This window comes from Lonchura striata, chromosome 3 (assembly GCF_050655825.1).
Source record: "Lonchura striata isolate lonStrDom1 chromosome 3, ASM5065582v1, whole genome shotgun sequence".
Lineage (NCBI taxonomy): Eukaryota > Metazoa > Chordata > Aves > Passeriformes > Estrildidae > Lonchura > Lonchura striata.
This window is the reverse complement of record NC_140705.1, coordinates 59605162-59624921: the sequence shown is the minus strand read 5'-3', so window position 1 is coordinate 59624921 and position 19760 is coordinate 59605162. Positions and strand designations below refer to the sequence as shown.

The window sequence follows — 19760 nt, the reverse complement described above, 5'->3', positions numbered from 1 at the left end:
TTAATGAGCTGCGTGCTTAATTACCTGTACCTGCTACTTGAAACTTTCTTCTTTTACACTAGAAAGGCAAATTTATATGATTCAGCAGCATTCTCTGCCACAAAAACTACTTAGAACAAATGTCTATAGATATCACATTGCCCTTCAAAATCAGGTATCACTCTCTCTGCTTTTATCAGCACAGATAATTTGTTAGTATTCACATTAGCCAGACTTCACTGAAGTCTATTATTAGTCAATAGCACACTCATTTTCTAATATAGCATACACCAACTTAACCTGTCTACTAGATTTAAGGGTGCTATTTTTTTCTGAGTCTTGTCTACTGTCTGCTGCCTTTTTTTCAGTGCTGTTTTTACTTTCTAAAACCACACAGAGACGTATTTTGAGAAAGACTTTGACTAATAACTGTTTGACCTGTCAGGTTGGAAATCTTTTTTACTGATTCTGTGCTGCCAGACTGAAACTGTACAAAAATGCACATGGACTCAGATTATTTCTTCTAAAATCATCTACTCTGTCTAGAGTATTGACACTAAGATTTTTTGAACAGAATTTAAATTACCCAGAATTTTAAGTTACCCAGAATTAAACAAATACCAGTCTAATATGTATAAATGGAGCAAAACAAATGTTAACAAAAATGATATAGTAGTATACAAACCTCACTCAGTTCTGAAAGCTGTAATTGGTCATGATGATGAAGTCTGACAAAATCCCCAATTCCTGCTGTAATGAAGACTTGATAGAGGAGTAGGGTGGCTGCTGACCCAATGACACTTAGGGAACAGTATGCTAGGACATATTTAAACCTGAGCAGGCCTGGGGTATTCCCAGATACAGGCTGCCTCTGACCTGGGATGGGTATGTGTGCTACAGCATTGTTCTCAATAAATCTGACCCCTGAGCAGAGGTGCCTGAATTATGTGCCAAGACTGGTTTTGTTTGACTTTTCTTTGCTTTCAGCTTATCCACAAATGGCTTTGAGATTTCTTCAGATTTGTTAATATTTCATGGGTATAAATAAACTCTTAATGAAACAATTAACTGGTGTGATAAGGTAATGCAATGTATTTATGGCATAGCAATACTCTCTGAACTCCAGGGATACTGTCTCTGCTCCATAACTGGACAGCCTGCAGTTTATGTGGAGTGATCTCTGCCCTCTTTAGAGCATTCAGAAATACCTGTTACTACTTGGGAACAAACTAATCAGTTACAGTGCTAATAATCTTCTAGATGCTTGTTCTAACCAATAGTTGTGGTGAGATTTTTTCCATTACTGATCCCACAGCTCTCGGTATTATGCCAGACTGTGAGGCCACCAGTGAGTCAAGATGCTGGACTTGGACTGGATTTTAAAAAGTTTCTTTTCCATTCTCTGTTTTTTTTGCAAAAGCCTCCCACTTATGAGAAGATAGTGGTCATCACAGAAGCAGAGACAATAAAGGCAGGGTTGGGTATTCCCTATAGCTCTTGGAAGAAGTAGTATGAAGTAGTATTTATGGGTGGAGACCTTTACTGTTTTAAAACATCTGCAAAGGGCTAGCAGGTCTTTGTTGTCTTTGGCCAGAGGCTGGCAGTCACAGAGTATTAGGAAGAACTGAATTAATTATTCCAAGTTAAAACATAGTAAACCTTGTTATTTTGCTAATTTTTTTTCTCAGAAAACATATTTTCATCAAGAAATGATCCTTCTTTATTTGTTTGTTCTTAGAAAATAAGCATTGATAATATTCCATTTTACCAAAATTTCTCCCCTTTGCTTAGGAAAGCAAATTTCCCTAATTTTTTAGTTCCTTCCTTAACTTATCATGAACAAATTATACCCTTTTCTTACTTCCACCAATAAGTGGAACTCAGTTCTAATATTTAATAAAGCAATATTTGTGCACCAGCAGAGCAAAATTTTAATCTTTTAAAGTGATCTAGGAAGTCCAATAAAATCAAATCGACTTCCTTTTGTTAATGAATGCTTTGAAATTAGCAGATCAGTTAACAGGTGCAAATAGCCCTGCTGGAATGTTTTAACTGATAATCCTACCACCTTGTCTATGCATTATGTTTGCATACTTCTTTATCTGTTGGCTGCTGAAGTAATGATCCAAAACATGATTTGCATTTTGTAAACATGACTGGGATGGGTTTTTTAAAGTTTTACCAAATAGCGTTCAGGGGCATAAAAATATGTTTAGACTGGCTCAATCTTGTCTCCCTTGCAAGCCCAGTGGGAAGCTAGGCTAGCAATAAAATCTTTCCTTTCTACCTCTTGCCTTACAGGAACTGTAGGGAGTGGAATTACTATCCACCCCACCACAAACAAACTCCTTGCCCTGAGTTGATGCATGTGTACCCAGTAGTTGGCTTCAACACAACATGAGGGTATATCTTGTTATTGTTTATCTTGTTGAGATAACAGTGTATTTTTTGGGGGGTTGGTCATAATAACTAAACCACCACAGCAAAATAGAAATGTGGCAAAACTCACATTACCTTGTTGTGGGATGCCCTGTTCTTCCCAGTTTGCCAAATTCTCCTGCATCCCAGTGAACAAGTGCAGGGGTTCCTCAAACTCTGCCAGCCTCTCCTCTAGTCCAAAGGCTTTTCCCCCAGCAGACCTCCAGATCTAGATCATAAACAGTGTGAATGTTCAACTAATGCTTTTAATGACCTTGACCACAAGTCAAATATAAATAAACATAATTAATTGTCTTTTACTATTTATGTCTGAATCATGCATCAGGTTTGCCTTTTCTTTTCCAGACAAAGGAAAAATGTGCACCAATTTTATGAGATCGTACTATATGGCTAAAGTAGACAAAATTTGGAGGTGGGAACCTCTTTGGACTAATTGTAGTATCCAGCACTTCCATTCCTGCTCAAATGCAGCCTAAACCATTAGTAACAAAGAGCCTGGGATGGTGACCTGCCAGTGTGATGGAGTGTAAAATAAGTGGGCTGTCCCTATTCCCCTTAATGGACAGTGTTGATGCAAACACCCTGACCATCCCCTCTGGCACCCTCAGCCATAAGGGGACCTCCCCTTCTCGTCTCCAGTCTGATTGCTCCCCTGTACCATCATGCCTGAGTCCCAGCTTATGAGAAGCTTTTCCTGTGTGGGCTTCAGCCCCAGAAATTATTTTGCAGAGGGCCAGAATGTACCACAATGAGATGGTGAATGCACTGAATGCAGTCCCCAGTCAGCACGATGCCCAAGGGTTTTCAATAGAGTTGCCCAGCAGACATGGAATGGAGCTTGCTCTTTAGTACTGTGCTGCTTTCAGGCTGGGAGGAGCAGTTTCAAGAAGTAGACAACTCAATTATCCAGGGAAAGAGATTTTTGTTTGTTCTTGTGTTTTTTTTTATCTCCCTGTCTTGCAAAAGGGGTAAGTAAATATCTTATTTGTTTGGAAAGATAATACTCTGGTTAGGTAATCTGTTGTTTTGAAGGATCTTGCTTTTATTAAGGAAAACAGTATCTATCTGTGTCTATCCAGCTTAGCTATTTGCAGGACACTTATCCCTGCAGTGTCTGAGAGCCAAGCATGATCATTAAGGGAAATGCTAACATGTTTAAATCCTAAATGAGAGCCGCATTATGGGATAAGTTCAATTTCATGTCATAGCAGGAAAACTAGAGCCTTGCTGAAGATGAGCTGAGTATTGAATACAAGCTGTATTAACTTTGTATGCTGGGATTTTTTTTCCCCCCTTTAACTTACTGTTTATTAGAGACTTTAGATCTTGGTAGGCTATAAAGCTTGAGGAGGGGGAAAAATGATATAATAAACCCAAGCAGCATCAGTAGATTGGAGAGCAAGAACCACCTGCAACTCTGTGAGCTGCAGCTGATGAAGGGTACAGAAAGGAATGACTGACACCAGCACACAAACACATGCCCCGACTAGACACAGCAATATAGCTCAATAGCAATGTTATATCCTGTGATGAGATGAAAGAATACAGCTTTAAAAGTAAAACACTTTGGAACATAAACCCCCCTATATTGGAGCGAGTCCCTGAGGAGCAGCAGTGTGCCCCGTGCCCCTCCTTTGCTCCTGCTTGCGACAGATCCTGCTCCACTAGCAGCAGGCAGGTTCAAACAAGGTCAGAGTGTCTGGCTTCTTGGCAGGAGCTGTCCTTTCTGCAAACTTAATAAATGGAGTCCAGGTGCAGGAGATACTCTTTGCAAATATATTGTCCATTGCTCCTATAATGTTTTCCATTGCCAGGGCTGGAGCTCCCAGGTTGTATTAGTCCCCTGCTGATCAGAAAAGGGTTTGACAATGACCAGTTGCCAAGAGAAGAAACTTAATCAAATTAGAATGCATAAAATTTCCAGAAAACATACGAAGAATTCAGAGCTGCATGCAGCTGCCTAGAGCAGAGGTCTTGAACACCCTGCCCATAGGCTGGAGTTTCATTTCTCTGTGGGCCATATGGCACATGAAGCCTGGAAACATGCTTACTTTTGTAATAAAATGCTGCTCACCCACCTGGCTACAAAGCTAACCTTTAAAAGCAAGATAAGCATAACAGATAAAGAGTTCTCTTCCTTATGTGAAATGAGACCTCTGGGAAAAATGAATTCCTTCCACCTTTTTTCCTCCTTTGCACTGCACTACAGTGGGATGTTCACTGTGAAGCCTAGTAATGATACTAATCTCTGCACACAAATCTCTGTCAAAATGGCCAGGTTTTGTCAAATGAACTAGGAAACAAGAAAGAAATATAAGGCTGGAAGAGACTTTTTAAATCAACAAATGCAGTTACATACTGTCACTGGTAATAACGTTACTATAATATGAACAGTCAAGACTAGTTTGAGAAAAAAATGAAAATGCTGAAGGAAGACATGGGAAGGAAATTCAGAAGAAAAAGTGTTAGGGCTGGAAGAAAGAAACAAGCAAGGGAAAGGGAAGGGGAAGAAAAAATATAAAAGGATAGTGAAACAGTTGGAGAAAGTTAGAGGGTACCAAAAAAAAAAAACCAACCCCCCAAAAAAAAAAACAACCAACCAACCAACCAAACAAACAAACAAAAAAAAACCGGGAACAAGTGACCAAAATACTTCAGAGGCATATTTCCCTGCTGATGGTAATAAGTACAACTTGAATACCTGCTGACAGCTCTGAGTCTTGTTATTGCATGTGAGACACATGCCAGTTCTGATTATAGTGTAACTTGTAATGTCACTGCTGTTGTGTAACAGGTAACAAATATTCATTTGGTGGTGTTTGTTTCCTGGGAGCACATGAGTTTTACCTGAGGAGTTGCAAAAAAGTAGCATTTTATTTTGAGTTTTACTGAAAGCAACCTTTACCCGTACAACTGGAGACACAAAGAGTGTATTTGCACAGTTAGTGCTACACGTGCAGGCTGTGTCTAGTTGTGGACCACAAGTCCACAAGAGGCATTATTTCTCTTCCCAACTGGATGAATCACTCCGCTTGTTAATGTGGGTCAAGTTCTGAATTGTAACATGATTTGTTACTTCATCTCTGCTTTGTTAGTCAAAGACACAAGAACCCACCATGGGATTTAGATGTCTACCCCACTCTATATTCAATTGAGACATGAGGAAGATGCAATTTAATTGGATTTTCATACCAATTGCAGCTTAAATCAAACTTCATTATTGGCTCACTCAAATGGCAAATACAGGGAAAGTTGTGAGTGACTTTGGATGGGATAAATGAACCTAATAAATTAGTCATCCAGCTGTGTCATGAAAACAATTTTTTTCTGGAGTGTTTGTCTTCACCTTGCCAAGCTGGTGTCCCAGCTTTCTATGGTTGTGCAGCAATTTTGAGCAGAGCCTGGCAGCAATACCTAACTCACTGTTAGCTTTGTCCTGTGCAGAGTGTCTGTTAAGCTGGCCCCAGCAAGCTGACTTTCCTTTGCAAATTGGTCAGGACTTAAAATTGTCTCCTGTCACTGCCCCTCATTTCACATTAGCCTTAACTGATGCCCAGAAGGACCTTACTGCAGGGCACTGGAAACAAATGTACCAGAAATCCATCCTTCCACAGTTTTACCACCAGGCATTAGATATATCAGAGATCATTCTACTTAATTTATGAGGTGTGAGAATCAAATAACCTATATAAAAATTTATGTTGTGTCTCTAGATGTCCAATCGAGATTGAAATATGTCTGGTTAACTTCCAAATAAATTGACTCCTCTAGAGTTTTCACTGAATTTTTCTCCCAGGCTAGAGTATGATTGAGTTTTATAGGTTTAATGTTGTGAAGTAGCACCTTAGAGAGAGTAGAGTTGAGACATTTGCCCAACCATAGGCATATGCTATTGTTTCAGTACTTGTGAGGGGGACTCACTTTAGAGGGAGTTTATGACTCTGCTTTGTCTGTAATTACTGATTAAAATGGTGCCATAGCAATATTTAAAGAGAATCAAGCCCTACTGAGGGATAGAGCCAGTGTTGTGGGAAGTATTTCTGGATGAACCCATGCTTCCCAGTCAGCAGAAATTCAGCCATCATGTTCAGGTTAACTGGGATTGGAGGAAAGGAAAGGTAATTACAGATTCTGAGTCACATTCCCCCTGGGGGGTGGGGGGTGAAGGTGGGATGCTGATACTTGTGGATCTATGAGGCCCAAAGACCCTCGTATCAAGAAATTATGCCAAACATCTATGAAAGCAAATGAAAGCACCCTCCTGCAGTGTGTGCCTCACAGAGAGCTCTGAAAGCTGCTGGGATATGTGTTGAGGAATTTTGGTGGAATCTATATGTCTTTCTTTGTGGCTGGGGTTGGTGCATCACACTTTCATTCCAGGCTTTCATTCCTCTCATCTGCCATGCAGGTGGTGGAGCTGAACATGGGATAACTTTGTCCATCCTGGAGATGCAGGCATACAAATAGTTCTTCTGGATATGCGGGTATGTTCCCCCTTTGGTGCCTCTCTGTTTGTTGATGCTGTATCACCATGCCTTGAAATGTAGGTGCTAGCTCTAGTTGATGGTGTGTCATGGTTTAACCCCAACCAGCGAACTAACACCAGGCTGACACAGACACTTGCTCACTCCCTGACCAGTGGAACTGGGATGAGGATCAAAAGACTAAAGGCCAGAAATCTTGTAGGTTGTGATAAAGACAGTTTAACAGGTAAAGCAAAAGCTGTGCATGTAAGCAAAGCAAAACAAGGTTCAGTCAACTCCAGGAAAGCAGGGCTCCAGTATGTGCAATGGTTATTTGGAAGATAAGCGTCGTAAGTCCAAACATCCCCCCCCACTCTTTCTCCTTTTTCCCCTTGCTTTACATAGTGAGCATTATGTCATGTGATATGGAATATCCCTTTGGCTGCTTGGTGTCAGCTGTCCAGGTTGTGTCTTCTCCCAACTTCCCACACACCTCCAGCCCTTCTGCCAACATGTCTGTATGAAAAGCAGAAAAGGCCTTGGCTCTGTGCAAGCCCTGCTAAGCAGCAACAAAAACATCTCTGTGTTATCAACTCTGTGCTCAGCACAAATGCAAAACACAGCCCCACACTAGGTACTGTGATGAAAATTAACTCTACCCTAACCCAAACCAGCACAGAGTGGAAAGCTGCATTTTGTCGTGATGTAGATATAATATAGCTGAGCTGAGTATGAGGTGTAGAAGAGCAAATCCAACACTAGCAATGTTTTGGTAGCAGTGGGGAGAGGACTTGTGTTGGTCAGGGGACAGCCTCAACAAAGGGTTTGGTTGTGCATGATTACATGAGAGATTAAGCAGATACTAAGCAAAAATCCATTGCAAATTCATCATTAGCACTGAACCTAAACCCTGCATATTTAACACTATTTATCCATTCCTAACAAATATTTTGAGTAATGTTAATCCCACCTTATGAACTGGAGAAGTAATTTGTGCAAAGACTGCGCACAAGACTGTTTTTTCTTCTGGAAATGGAAAAAGCAAGATTGGATAATTGACACAAGATTTGTGGTCTCACAGGCCATTATTTTTTACCCTGAAATCTTTCCTTTAGACTAGTAAATCTGTGGCAGGAGTTGTATTTTACCCTGCTGGATAGTGGAGCAGCTTTGCCTTAACTTTTCATATTGTGTAACATTTCAAGCTTTGACTTGATGATTGTAATGAATTTTGTAGGGTAGGAAAAACAGCAAAACAGAAACATCTGAATCTCTGTTCTTTTTGTATAAACTTACAGCTGGCACAATGATTAAACTTCCTTGGGTCTGCTAAATCCTGTGGGAGTTCTTTAAAATTATAGTAGATTTCATTGAGTGTGTGTAGCAAATATGACCTATGATTCCACCTATGTTTTCCTTTAGTTTAATTCCTAGCCCTCCCCTTTGCTCCTTTCATCAGCTCTTTTTTAACTTTGTCCTGTCCTTGAGTTTTTCCCGGAACAATCTAGCTCTCTTGGGCTTAGTCTTCATTAAAAAGGAAAAAAAAGTTATCTAACATGTCTTACCTAACAGCCCTGTTTTTTCCAGTAAAGGTGAGAAAGGTGGTTTTCTTTTCAGGACTGCCAATTCTTGTCTTTTCTTCTGAGATTGCTTGCCAGCGTGGAGATGGCTTTGTGTTGTGAATTCCTCTTTCACAGTTCTGCTCCAAACTGAGCACAACCGAGGTTGCCATGCAGGTATCCATTCAGAAAGATTTCCAGTGAGAACCAGCAATATTTTTTCCTTTGAAGTGCTAATAACAGCTATTGTCAGGTTCCTTCTGTCCTGGGTGACTTTACATAAGTGATTGTGTATGTGTGTGAGATAGCAAAGGGGGCAAAAAAGCAGATGGAAGAGTAGTAATAACTGGGGAGTGGATGAGTCCACAGCACATGGGCAAAGGAAATGCTGGGAGAAATAATTAGTGCTGTAATCTGATTTGCTAATAATCCATTTATAAAACAGTTATGATATATACTTGTAGGAATGTGACTGATCATAACGACAAATGGTATTACTTCCTCCCCTCCCACTCTGTATTAAAGAACCTTAATTACTTGATGGCTCAAGACTTTGTGGGTGACTCATGCTACAAAGAGTCAGATGCTCGCAGCACATAATGGAGCTCTTGAAAAGCTTTCATAATGACGGCAGGCCTTGCACTACCTCCCTCCCATACATCCCTCTCTGCCAAAGAGTTATTAGGTAATTTAAAATAATTAAATAGGAAATAATTAAAAGATTTTACACACACAGAAATAGCACTTGCAGCTAATTATGTAAGTCTATCACTTCTAACAGTGGAATACTGTTGCCATTATCAGAGAATTGCATTTGAATTGTGACGATAATCCCCTGGTCCCATGTTGTACTCTTGCAAGTGGGAACTGGTTGTCTAGATTTTTACAGAATGAAAGAGGTGTATGGAGCCTGTGGTCTAGCCACAGCTCTGCCATGAGAGGCTTCTGATCAACTTTGTTCCCTGCAGATTTTTACCTAATTAAAATGTAGCAGGGAATGAAAACTCCTTCATCTAATCTTAATGTGTTTGCACAGGGTGTTCTGCTAAACGCGCAGGAATTCCTGCATGTTTGCAACTCCTTGTAGGCTTGGGGTGGCAAAGTAACTTCCTGACAAGGAAACTATAGGCATGGGTCATGTTTAATGAAGTAAACGACAAAATTATCCTATGGTCTTGGTGTCAGTAGCATGGACACCATCTTTATAAATATGGTGATAGGAATATGAGGTAATAATTTATTTCATCAATCAGCACCATAGAGCTTTCACATAGATAATGGCAGCTGTTTAATGGTGAAACAAATTACATTGTAATTTTATTGCAAGAAGCTAATATCCTACCCAAATAAAACCTTTGACACTTTAGACATTCAGAATCTAATTACTCAGAGAGAAATTTGGCCAAAGAAAGTGAGACAAAACTCCTTCCACCTTTAAAAAATATCTGTAATAGATCATGGCTGCTCATCAGACTGCCCCTAACACTGGACAGTCAATAATCCAACCATTGAACAGCGATAATCCAAAGGCTATGGCCAAACTGCAGCAGCAAGTAACAGTGACTGTTGCATTTTTGGATCTCTCAACTTTTTCTTTCTTGTTTTTTTTTTTTTCAAAGAACGCTATTGGCAATATTATTTTACTATTTGTTTCATTTTATGTGTAGAGGTTTGGGGTCCTCTGAAGGGGTGTTCAAAGCAGAAAGTTAATTTAGGCACTCCAAAACAGGCTCCAGTGGACTTTGTATCACTTTGTCCTTTGCCTGTAGATGAAACATTGAGAAAGGAAACCAGCTTTTACGAGTACCTGCATCATTTGCATCTCTAGATGTAATATGGGTTAACAGCAATTTCCTGACATATGAAATGCTTTTTGAGTTATGAATAGATTTTGCTTTTTAAAAGCTAAGCATTAGAATCATCATGCAGTACTTTAGGAGTGGTGTAAGAGAGGTTGTATTAAATACCATCATTAATGATCTACAAGAAAAAAGTGAGAAGAATATGATTACAAAATTTGGAGGATATTGAATTAGGAGGACTAGAGATAAAATGAGATAATAAAAGGAAACCTGAAGAGATTATAAAGGTAGGCAGGCATTTTTATAGAAACTAAGATTCATCCTGGAAAACTTCAGGACAGTAAATCTGAGGGAAAATAATCAGAAACTTGTATCTCTTAGAGGAAGAAGAAGCCTGGGAAGCAGTAGCTCTGAAATAAGTAAGATGATAGTGGTAAGCCAACAAAGCTTGAATTTTTAAGCTGCAAAATGTCCAAATGTAGTTTTAAGTCACAAATGCCAAACTATCGTGTCACAAGACTGAAAATATTTTTGCAGTTTATTACAACAGAATGCAGAACAGCTCAAGAAGTTTTCAACTCTGAGTGGTAAGCTTTGATCTATTTAGTCACTGCGCAGTGTCCTCACTAAAACTAATTCCTGCTTTACATTTTTCAATATATTTACTTAAAACTGGTGAGGTGCTGTTTTGTTCAAGCTGCTGTGTGTGCTGCACAGAACCACTGTGGTCTTCAGTTGCTGTCCACTCAGGTGTGATAAGCAATGCTGATAGCAATTCTCACACACTTTCTTCTGCACTTCCTCTTAAGTGAAAGGTTTGCATATGTGGGTGGAGGCTGAAGGGGAAAATAATATTTTCTTACTGAAATGTGCAAAGAGCTGATACTGGCAATGGGTGGGTTGAAAATCTACCCTTTCCAAGGAATGGTCAGTGGGGAAAAAGTGATATTATTCATGGTGATTTAAATTAAGAAATTTCAGCCTGCAACTGAGATGTGCTCAGAGCACACAGGCAGGCTACTACACTTTGTCTGAGTAGTGAAAACTCATACATTTATATAGTTGATGACTTTTGCATTGTCCTCATCACGCCCTCAGTTCCTTGGCCCTGGATCAGCAGGTCTCTATGCTATTTCCATTGAGCCACAGCCGAGCAAAACCTGTTCCCAAAAAGTGACATGATCTGTTACGTATCCTGGGCTGAGACTGCTGGGCATTTTGCAGAAGAGTAATGACCTGTTGAAGCTGCTGCAATAGGCATGACAAACCAGCACAGTGAGCTGAGGACAGTTCTGATACGTTCCCAGGAATGAATATTGCTGAAGAGGAGCTCAGTGGGTCAGCTGAGGAATTCCGTAGCGGAAATTTGTTCCCACAGTATTTTAACTACTGAAGTTTTCAGACCAAGGTAGATTATATTTACAGTCTCCCTATTAAATCATCATAAACTTTTAATGCTGGGAATATGACCTGTTCAAAAAACTAAATGTAAATAGCAAAAGTTTGGAGTGGTTATTGAAACTGCTGTCAGTGTGAATCATACTGTCTTACCCAAGAAATAAGCTGCTGGGTTTAATAAGGCAGAAGTTGTGAAAATGAGTATCTCCTCCAAATAAAGCAAAACTAACATTTTACTGTCTTCTGATGGTTGAAAATTTATGGTGGCAGCTAAGATATGAATGAAAGTTAAATAGTCCTATTAATTTGATTACTTGTTTCCAGAGCCATCAGACATGTGGAAAGTAATATCATGTGGGAAATGGTGTAAGATTTACACTCGCCTGAGAGAAATCACTGCTCCGTCTATCAGATTGATAGGTGTCAGAGGGCCCTTTGAAAATGAATAATAATGGAACTGAATAATAAGAAAGACACATAGCTGTTTAAAACTTTTAAACATTTGAATGAATTCTTGAGCTAATTAAAACAAAAGTTTAAATGGAAGTTTTTGCATATATATGGAATATGAAAGAACTGCTCAGCTGAGGGTGTGAATTATCTCATGCTCACTGACATTTGTGAGGGTGGTTTTTGAGATGCAAAATATTTTATGGCCATTAAAATTAGGGAAAATTTGGGTTGAGTTAGTGCCTGTATCCTTTTATGCATTCATAGTACAGGAGAACTCAACCATATCAGGACGCCGCTGTTCAAGTCTTTGCACAGACCTTAGCCATACAGTGTATACAACAATCCCCACAAACAATATCCCTTCAATTTATTCTATGCTAAAATTTGCTAAGCTATTAAATTAATAAACTCATCTTGTCCAGGGCAGCAATAGGCCCCTACTGCTGTAGCAGTGATCACAAGCACATGCTGATGAAGGGCATGTTTCTTGCCGCGTGAATGCCAATGGCAGAACTCTCCAGTAACTTCAGTGGGAGTGGTGTTAAGCCTAGAGGAGGCTCACACAAAAAAATGATTGACCTGAACTGGTGAACAAATACATGTGATATTTCTTCTTTGTGCCTTTTTCTGTTGACGGGAATCCTTTGCCAGACCAGCCGGGGGAAGTTCCGCTGTGGAAATTAGCAGAGTGATGTGAAACAAAGCACTGGTCAGAGCCTGCACCTCCCATGAAACAGCAGCAGTTGCTGTACAGCCCGGCACAGAATAGGGCTGGATTAATCTCTTATTCTTCATTTGAAAGGCTCTGTGTTAAAAGACTAAGGTTTAGGATTTTACATCCATTTAATACCTGGCTAAGTACTGGGGGTATGTGTTCAGATATTAATGTGACTAAGAAGATATATGCTTGGGTTAAGGTTATTTCAAAAAAAGAAGCTCTGTCATTAATAATTTTTGGTCAGGAGCTCTGCCCGTCATCAGGAGATAAATCATCTTCCAGCAGCTGTGACAGCTCTTTAAGTCTGAGGCCTGAACAGCTTAATTGGGGAAATGATCAATTCTAAGATACATAGTCAAGATGACATCCTCAGTGCAGTAAATTCTTTCAGGAATGAACATGAAAAAAATGAATATATTTATGGAACAGTGATGTAATTCAGAATCTTGGCTGTTAGGGAGCCTATGCATCTTCATTCCTTCCCTGCCCTGTAGCAGTTATCTGAGACTCCAACCTCAGATAACTGTGAATGGTCTAAAAACTACTCTAGGTGAATGTGGGTTTTGTAAGAATAAAGAATCTTACCAAATACTGTGAATGAATAAAAAAGTCTGCATTTCCCAGTGAGTACTGTGAGTTGACTGTACCTTATTTTTCTATATACGTAGTAAACATAAAAGAGCACAAAAACCAAAAACCAAACCAAACCAAACAAAAAAACCCCCCAAAATCCCACAAAACCAAACCAAACCAACAAACAAAAACAAACCCCAAACCCAAACACAAAAAGCCAAAAAAAAAGCAGAAAAAACAAAAAAAAAAAAAACCCAAAAAAACAAGAACAAAACCAAACCAACCCAGAGCACCAGAAACTCCTACCTGTGAGTTGCTGGAAACTATTGCTCCTTTACAATGACAATTATGTGCACTGACCCCATCCATAGTAACACAGATCCTATAAGCAGATGCTTCCTGTACTTTAAGTGCCTGAGCAGCATTTGAAAATCCCATGGTTTGTCTTTGTGCCTTCCTTGAATTAATGATTTTTTTCAGCTGAGGTCACCTAGAAAGAGAAAAGCTGTTTCACCTTTTGGGATGCAAGGAGTTTCTAAGGGGTGTGATTTGTTACGTGGAACACCGGCAAGTTTTCCTTTGGACACTGCCATTACATGATTCACTGGCAGCACTGACTGCTGCCTGGAATTTACTTTGCTGTGGAGGATGGCTCCTATTGGTGTATATGTGTTGCTGGAGTTTCCAATCCTGCCTGCTTTTCCTCCCCGGTGAGAGTTTCCAGGCACGAGACGCACCAGCAGCCCTGGGAAGGTGCCGTGGCTGTGCTTCACTGGCTGGGCTCAGGCAGGGAGGGAACCAGAGCACGGGCAGGGCACGGGGGGAGCAAACTGGGGCCTGGATGTGGTTGCCCACCACTCAGTTCTGCTGCTGGTGCTTTGCAGGCTGTCCATGTTGCTTGTGATAGGGGAGATTGGTGGGTAAGCACCGCAGAAATGGGCTCCAGAGCCTGCTAGGTATGCACCAAGCAGTTTTGGTTTCAAATTAGATTATTTTCATTCCTAAAATGTGCCGTGTGTCTGCACATGTTCCCAGGGATGACAAAACACTACAGCAGCCATTCGTAAATTACAATTGGTGACTATAAGCAGAAAAAATGGCTTCAGATTATGTGAAGAGCATCCATTCATACACAGGTTCTTGATTAACCTTGCAGGTTCCCATTGAGCTGTTACAGTGAATAAACTAAGAGGCTGCATGAAAAGCACTTTCATATTGACATGAAGAAAAGCAGACCAAGTGCTCTTACTGTGTATTTTGTCAAAATAATTTTCATGCTGAAGTTTAAGCCACATAGCATAAATATTTTCCAGCTAGCAGGCAGTGATCATGAAGCGCATTCTGGAGTGCATGACTCAGGCCATCAAAAGAAAAGCTTTAACCATGAACTCTGTGAACTCTAAGGAAAACCTCCAGTTGAGCTAATATAATGTATTGGAAGTGACTTGGATACCTTCCTGTCTGTGGTGCTTTTTAATGAAATCTGTCCTACCCGACCCTGAATGTGTGTGTGTGAGAGTGTGTACTTAATAGATACAGGGCAGTGAACTCCCCAGGATTAGCTAATGAAAATAGCACTGTAAAATGAATTGAGCAAATCGATACAGCTGGAATTTTGAGCACAGTGACAAATGCACCAACCCAAAATTCCCCTCTCCTACTGCAGCCAATATTTTATGTGCAAGTACGTGTTACAAACTTCCAAAATGAGACTGCTATTTGTAAATTAAAATTGACTCAGGCCACAGGACACTGCTTAGGGAAGCAAAGGAGAAGGAAGAGATCTTCAAATAGTAGAAGATGGGACTGCCCTTGGAAAACTCTTGGTCATGCTTTCCATTAGAAAGAAGACCAAGGAAAACCTCCTGAGCGATGCTGGTGTGAGGAAGAATGTTCAAATGTGTGAAATAACATGGGGACTGGAGGATTTTGTGAATTTGTCCAGGATCCTTATTGCCTTTCTGACCCCTCTGAAGCTTCCCGCCCAGTTGTGAGGGCACTGGGTGAGGAGTGAAAGTTACCCACAAAACCAAAATGCTGTGGATGGGCCAAAAAAAAAGCCTGGGTACCTTATGCAGTCTCAGCTTTTGGGACTTCATAAGCACATCTCTCTGTTTCCTCTGGCGCTGCAGGAATTCTGCCTTTGAGTAATGCAGAGGAAGCTTAAATTTACTCCATTTCAGGAGGATTTTTTCATCTTTCATGCAGGGTAGGTGACACATAATTTTGAATGTGAATGTCATAATTAAGTCTAATTATTTTACCATACTTTTGCCTTCATTAGACATTGTGTTTGCAATAATTGCTGTAATCAACCATATGGTTAGTATTAACTCATTAACTACATGAGGGCAGATAATCCCTGCAGGAGGAATAGATGACTTCCAGGTCTGGAGGTGTCATGCTGAGTCCCATCACCCCAAGGAATGGCAGGGTTTTGGCTCTCTGTCACCTCTCACAGATGAGCAGGAGAGAAAGGTTTTGGATGCTTTACATAGCTGAGTGGGTTCAGAGGACATGAAAGCCCCAAATCTGTGCTTTGGATGAAAAAAACAAATCTGTCTGTTACCTCTGCAGTGCCACAAAATACATCCATGCAGGCTGTCCTGTTCTGAGGGAGCGAGGCTGGACATCTGGCTGATTTTGGGCAGACTCACGGGCAGTTCCCCGTGGCCCAAAGCAGGACACTTTTCCTAGGCAGGCTGCCATGTTTTAACAGAAGTATGAAGTGAGTCTGTAGGAAAACTTCTCTGTGCATTAGTACTTATATTTATCTAGAGTACCAGCTTCAACCTTGTACTGTCAGCTGTAATTTCAAGAAGCTACTACTAGCATCTGAGTGTGTAATGATGGTATCTACCAACTAATTCTCTTTTTGCTGGCTTGCTAATAATTCTGTCATCTTGTTCATAATTATTATACTCTCAAATTAGTTTTTACAGTTATAATTTAAAAAAAAGTCTGGTTTAAGTACACTGTTATTTCTGGGGTTTGTAGAATATATATTAATTTTTCTTTCGCAGTGTGCCAGGTTGCCAGAATCAGTTAATCAAGTATTTCATCCTTCTGTGTAAGACTTGCAATGTACAATGCTTACTGAGTAACATCTCATGTGACCTGCTATTAGATGTCATGTATTTTCCCTGATGTCACTGTAAGTGGACTTCAGTTAGCTATACAGCAAACCAGACAGAAAAATTTAATCCTGATGCTATTTTCCAGCCAAATGTTTAACCTATATGTTGATATCTTCATTTGTTCCCCTTTTTCTATTTTCAGGAAAGCAAACAAAAAAATTATTCACTCATAGAGCCAACAGTGAAGATGTTCAGAGCTAATCCATGACCTCTTCAAAATCTTTAGTGGAGATGCAGGAAGTTTCTTCAAAGGTTTCTCAGCTTCAGTAGAATTTGTGATCAAAGACAGAGAAACAGTGCAAAATTATCCCAGTCCTGACTGACCTTAGCTGAAGTTTGGTCAGGTCCAGACAAAGAGCCCTTACCTGAAACAGCCAGTACATTCTAGGTAGCTTTCTCAACAGTGATGAGGGGGCAAAGATGATGTCCTTGTGCTGATGAACACCTGTCTTACTCCTTTAGCTGGTGACAATAAGGAATGCTTTTAAACTTTGCATGTTGAACCTGGAATTCAGACAGACCCCAGAGGTGGGGTGATGGGTCTTTTGTTTACAAAGGAGGGATCTTTACATCCCTTGGATTTGTTTGCTTCACTTGTACAACAGCATGCCTCTGATACAGGCAGGGGAAGATTTCAAAATCCTGTGAAATGAAAAATACATCCTGGTTTCCTCTCGCTCCTGTGGCACAATCTGAGACTGCTCTCACCTCCAAGAGCTGACAACTCATGGTTCTCCTTTTGCACAAGAGATGCTCCTTTTGTACCAATGCAAAGGACTTGCAGGGGGTGATTCAGCTTGTCATGTAGATCAGTCAGGATGGTAACTTTACAGTAGGTTAACAGTTTGCTCCCTTGGTGACCCTGTTCCTTTCCAACCTTAGGGAGTCAGGGAAGCAGCACAGAGAGGGATACTTGTCTGAAAGGTGTCTACGTGGTATAGTGACGCTGGTTTTTGGGGCACAAGAACTAATTATTTAAAGCAATTTTGACAGACCTTCTGCAAAATTAAAACTACTGATTTCGAAGACTTTTTTACTCCTTGTACATATACTAGTTTTTTTTTTTTTTTTTTGGAAAAAAAGAAGGTGAAGAGGAGTTTTGGATGTCTGCTCCAAATAGGCCACTTCTCAAATCCCTTCTTTGTGATTTATTGTGATCTGTAAAGAGAATAAGTGGAGCCTGTATAACTGTGCAAAGGAAAATGGAGGAATATGTTTTGTACCGACTATAATACAGAGGATATATGATTACTCCTAATTGTAAATGTAGTGAGTGGAATGGAAGCATCTTTTCATGTGGACAAACAAATGGGGTAGGTGCTTTTTGAGGTGTGTAGAGATAAAACCTCAAACACAAGACATTCTGAAAGACAGCAGAAAATCTGTGGCTGAATGCTCATAGGGCTTGTGTAGACTTTGGAAAGCAGGCTTGTGTCTTGCAAAACATACAAAGTCCTACCAAGCATGGAATAACCACTTCATCATTTTAAATGAAGGCTATAAGAAATTACAGTAAGCACATAATAGGTGTTTTGCACCCATGCTAAGTACTGCCAAGAAAACAGTTACCTAAGTAAATCAATAAAGTATCATTCCCTTCCAAGGTTTTCCTGTCCCAGTCCCTGAACCCTTCATTTCAGAGGAGTACTGAAACCTGTTCAAGATTTATTTTTATGAAAGTAAACATCTCTGCATTATCAGGCAGTAAAGAAGTTGTTTACTGCTACTCCAGTAGTGTTGAAAAATCTCTCTGAATACATACTTGCATTGTAGCTATCATAAAAATATCTACTAGCTATTGGAACCCCCAAATTGATTTTTTTTTTTTCTGGAAAACAAAGAGTTCAGCCTGAAACCTAGAAATTGCTTCATAAGAAAAACCATTTGTGTAGAGAGAGATGGACTGAGGTATCCTGTCATATATGACGTTCAGGTTGGTATAAAACATTTCTATTCATATTCTCTTAGCAAATAAGCCTGGGCTGAGGTAGAAGCACCTGTTCTGTGTTTGTTTCCTATAAATCAGTCTAGATGTTTAATATGTTTCTCATTACTGGAGGGTTTAAAAACCAGCAATACACCTGAAAACCAATTTGCTGGCATTAATGTTCCAACAAAGTAGTGACTTTCCAGTTCACATTGTCAGTTATTGGCAGGAAACAGATTCTGACTTGGCCCTTGTCAAGGATAATACAATTCACAGTCATACTACTCCAATCAAGCTAGGCAAATGCAGTGTGCAGGATATGTCATTGCAAGAGCTGGAATTCCAAATTTTTAACACATGCAACAAAATCTTTTCACAGGCTCTGCATATATAAAACAATTTTGTGAAAAGCTTCAAATGGAAAAGACAGTGAAGAAAATCTTAATCTGTTTGCAAAATGCGTGAATGATAGAAAAGCTGACTCAGCTCCTGGCACTGAAAGGCTTGCCCTGCTCAGAGAGGTATCACGCCAAATAGGTTGGCAGAGAAATGCTGCAAAGGGGAAAATGTGCATTGGCCCCAGACTCAAACCAGAGGGGTATCCTCTCCCCTGCTTTTGAGCTCAAAACATTTTGGGAGAATAAGAAAGCAGGGGAGGAGTGCTGACCTGCTTGGTGCAGGGCAGTGTCAGACAGGTTTCTCATCCTTGAGAACTGCAGAGCCATGAGCTCCTGGGGGAGATGCCAAGGTGCCAGGCTTCGAGGACCTCAAAGCACATTAATAAGTCTCCAGGGGCTGCATGATTGTTCCTGGTGAGGGACTGAGAATTTAGGATGAGTTTCACTTTTACTTCAGTCAATTAAAAGCTACATGTCTAATTGAAGCTACTTATTTAGGCTTCTTGCGGACATCACTTTTTTAAGCCTTGGCTTGAAGCCTTAACTTTATCTGGATGGGTTTTCTCACAATTCCAGTAAAGAAATACAATTTTGAGGGGATGTGGAGAAGACCAGATGTCTGCAAGTCTGAAATCATTAATATTTTAGCTAGAGTGGATATTCTTGGGCAAGGGGGCAAGCTTGCATTACTTGCTGGAACTATGATGAGTGAAGGGATGGAAAAGTCATGCTTATCATTGAAAGGACACAAGCACTGCTTCTTGTACCTCATACCTCTGAGTAGGATACATCAGGTTTTAGCAGACCTGGCACAACAGTGACTCTTTGACATTATCCTCCTTCTCCCAGATGGAAAATATCATTAGCATTCTTTATTGTCTGAGCAAGTTCTCTTTTTTTATTAAACTGAAATA

The 19760-nt window shown here is 40.1% G+C and overlaps 1 long non-coding RNA gene across 2 annotated transcripts in view; it reads left to right on the top strand.

Moving 5' to 3' along the window:
* Positions 1-19760, top strand: part of LOC146767916 (uncharacterized) — a 149667-nt gene that overhangs the window by 94149 nt on the left and 35758 nt on the right. For both annotated transcript variants that reach the window (XR_014953781.1, XR_014953782.1), the window contains one exon: positions 6827-6902. This is a non-coding gene — a long non-coding RNA (uncharacterized LOC146767916). The remainder of the gene's footprint in view (positions 1-6826; positions 6903-19760) is intronic.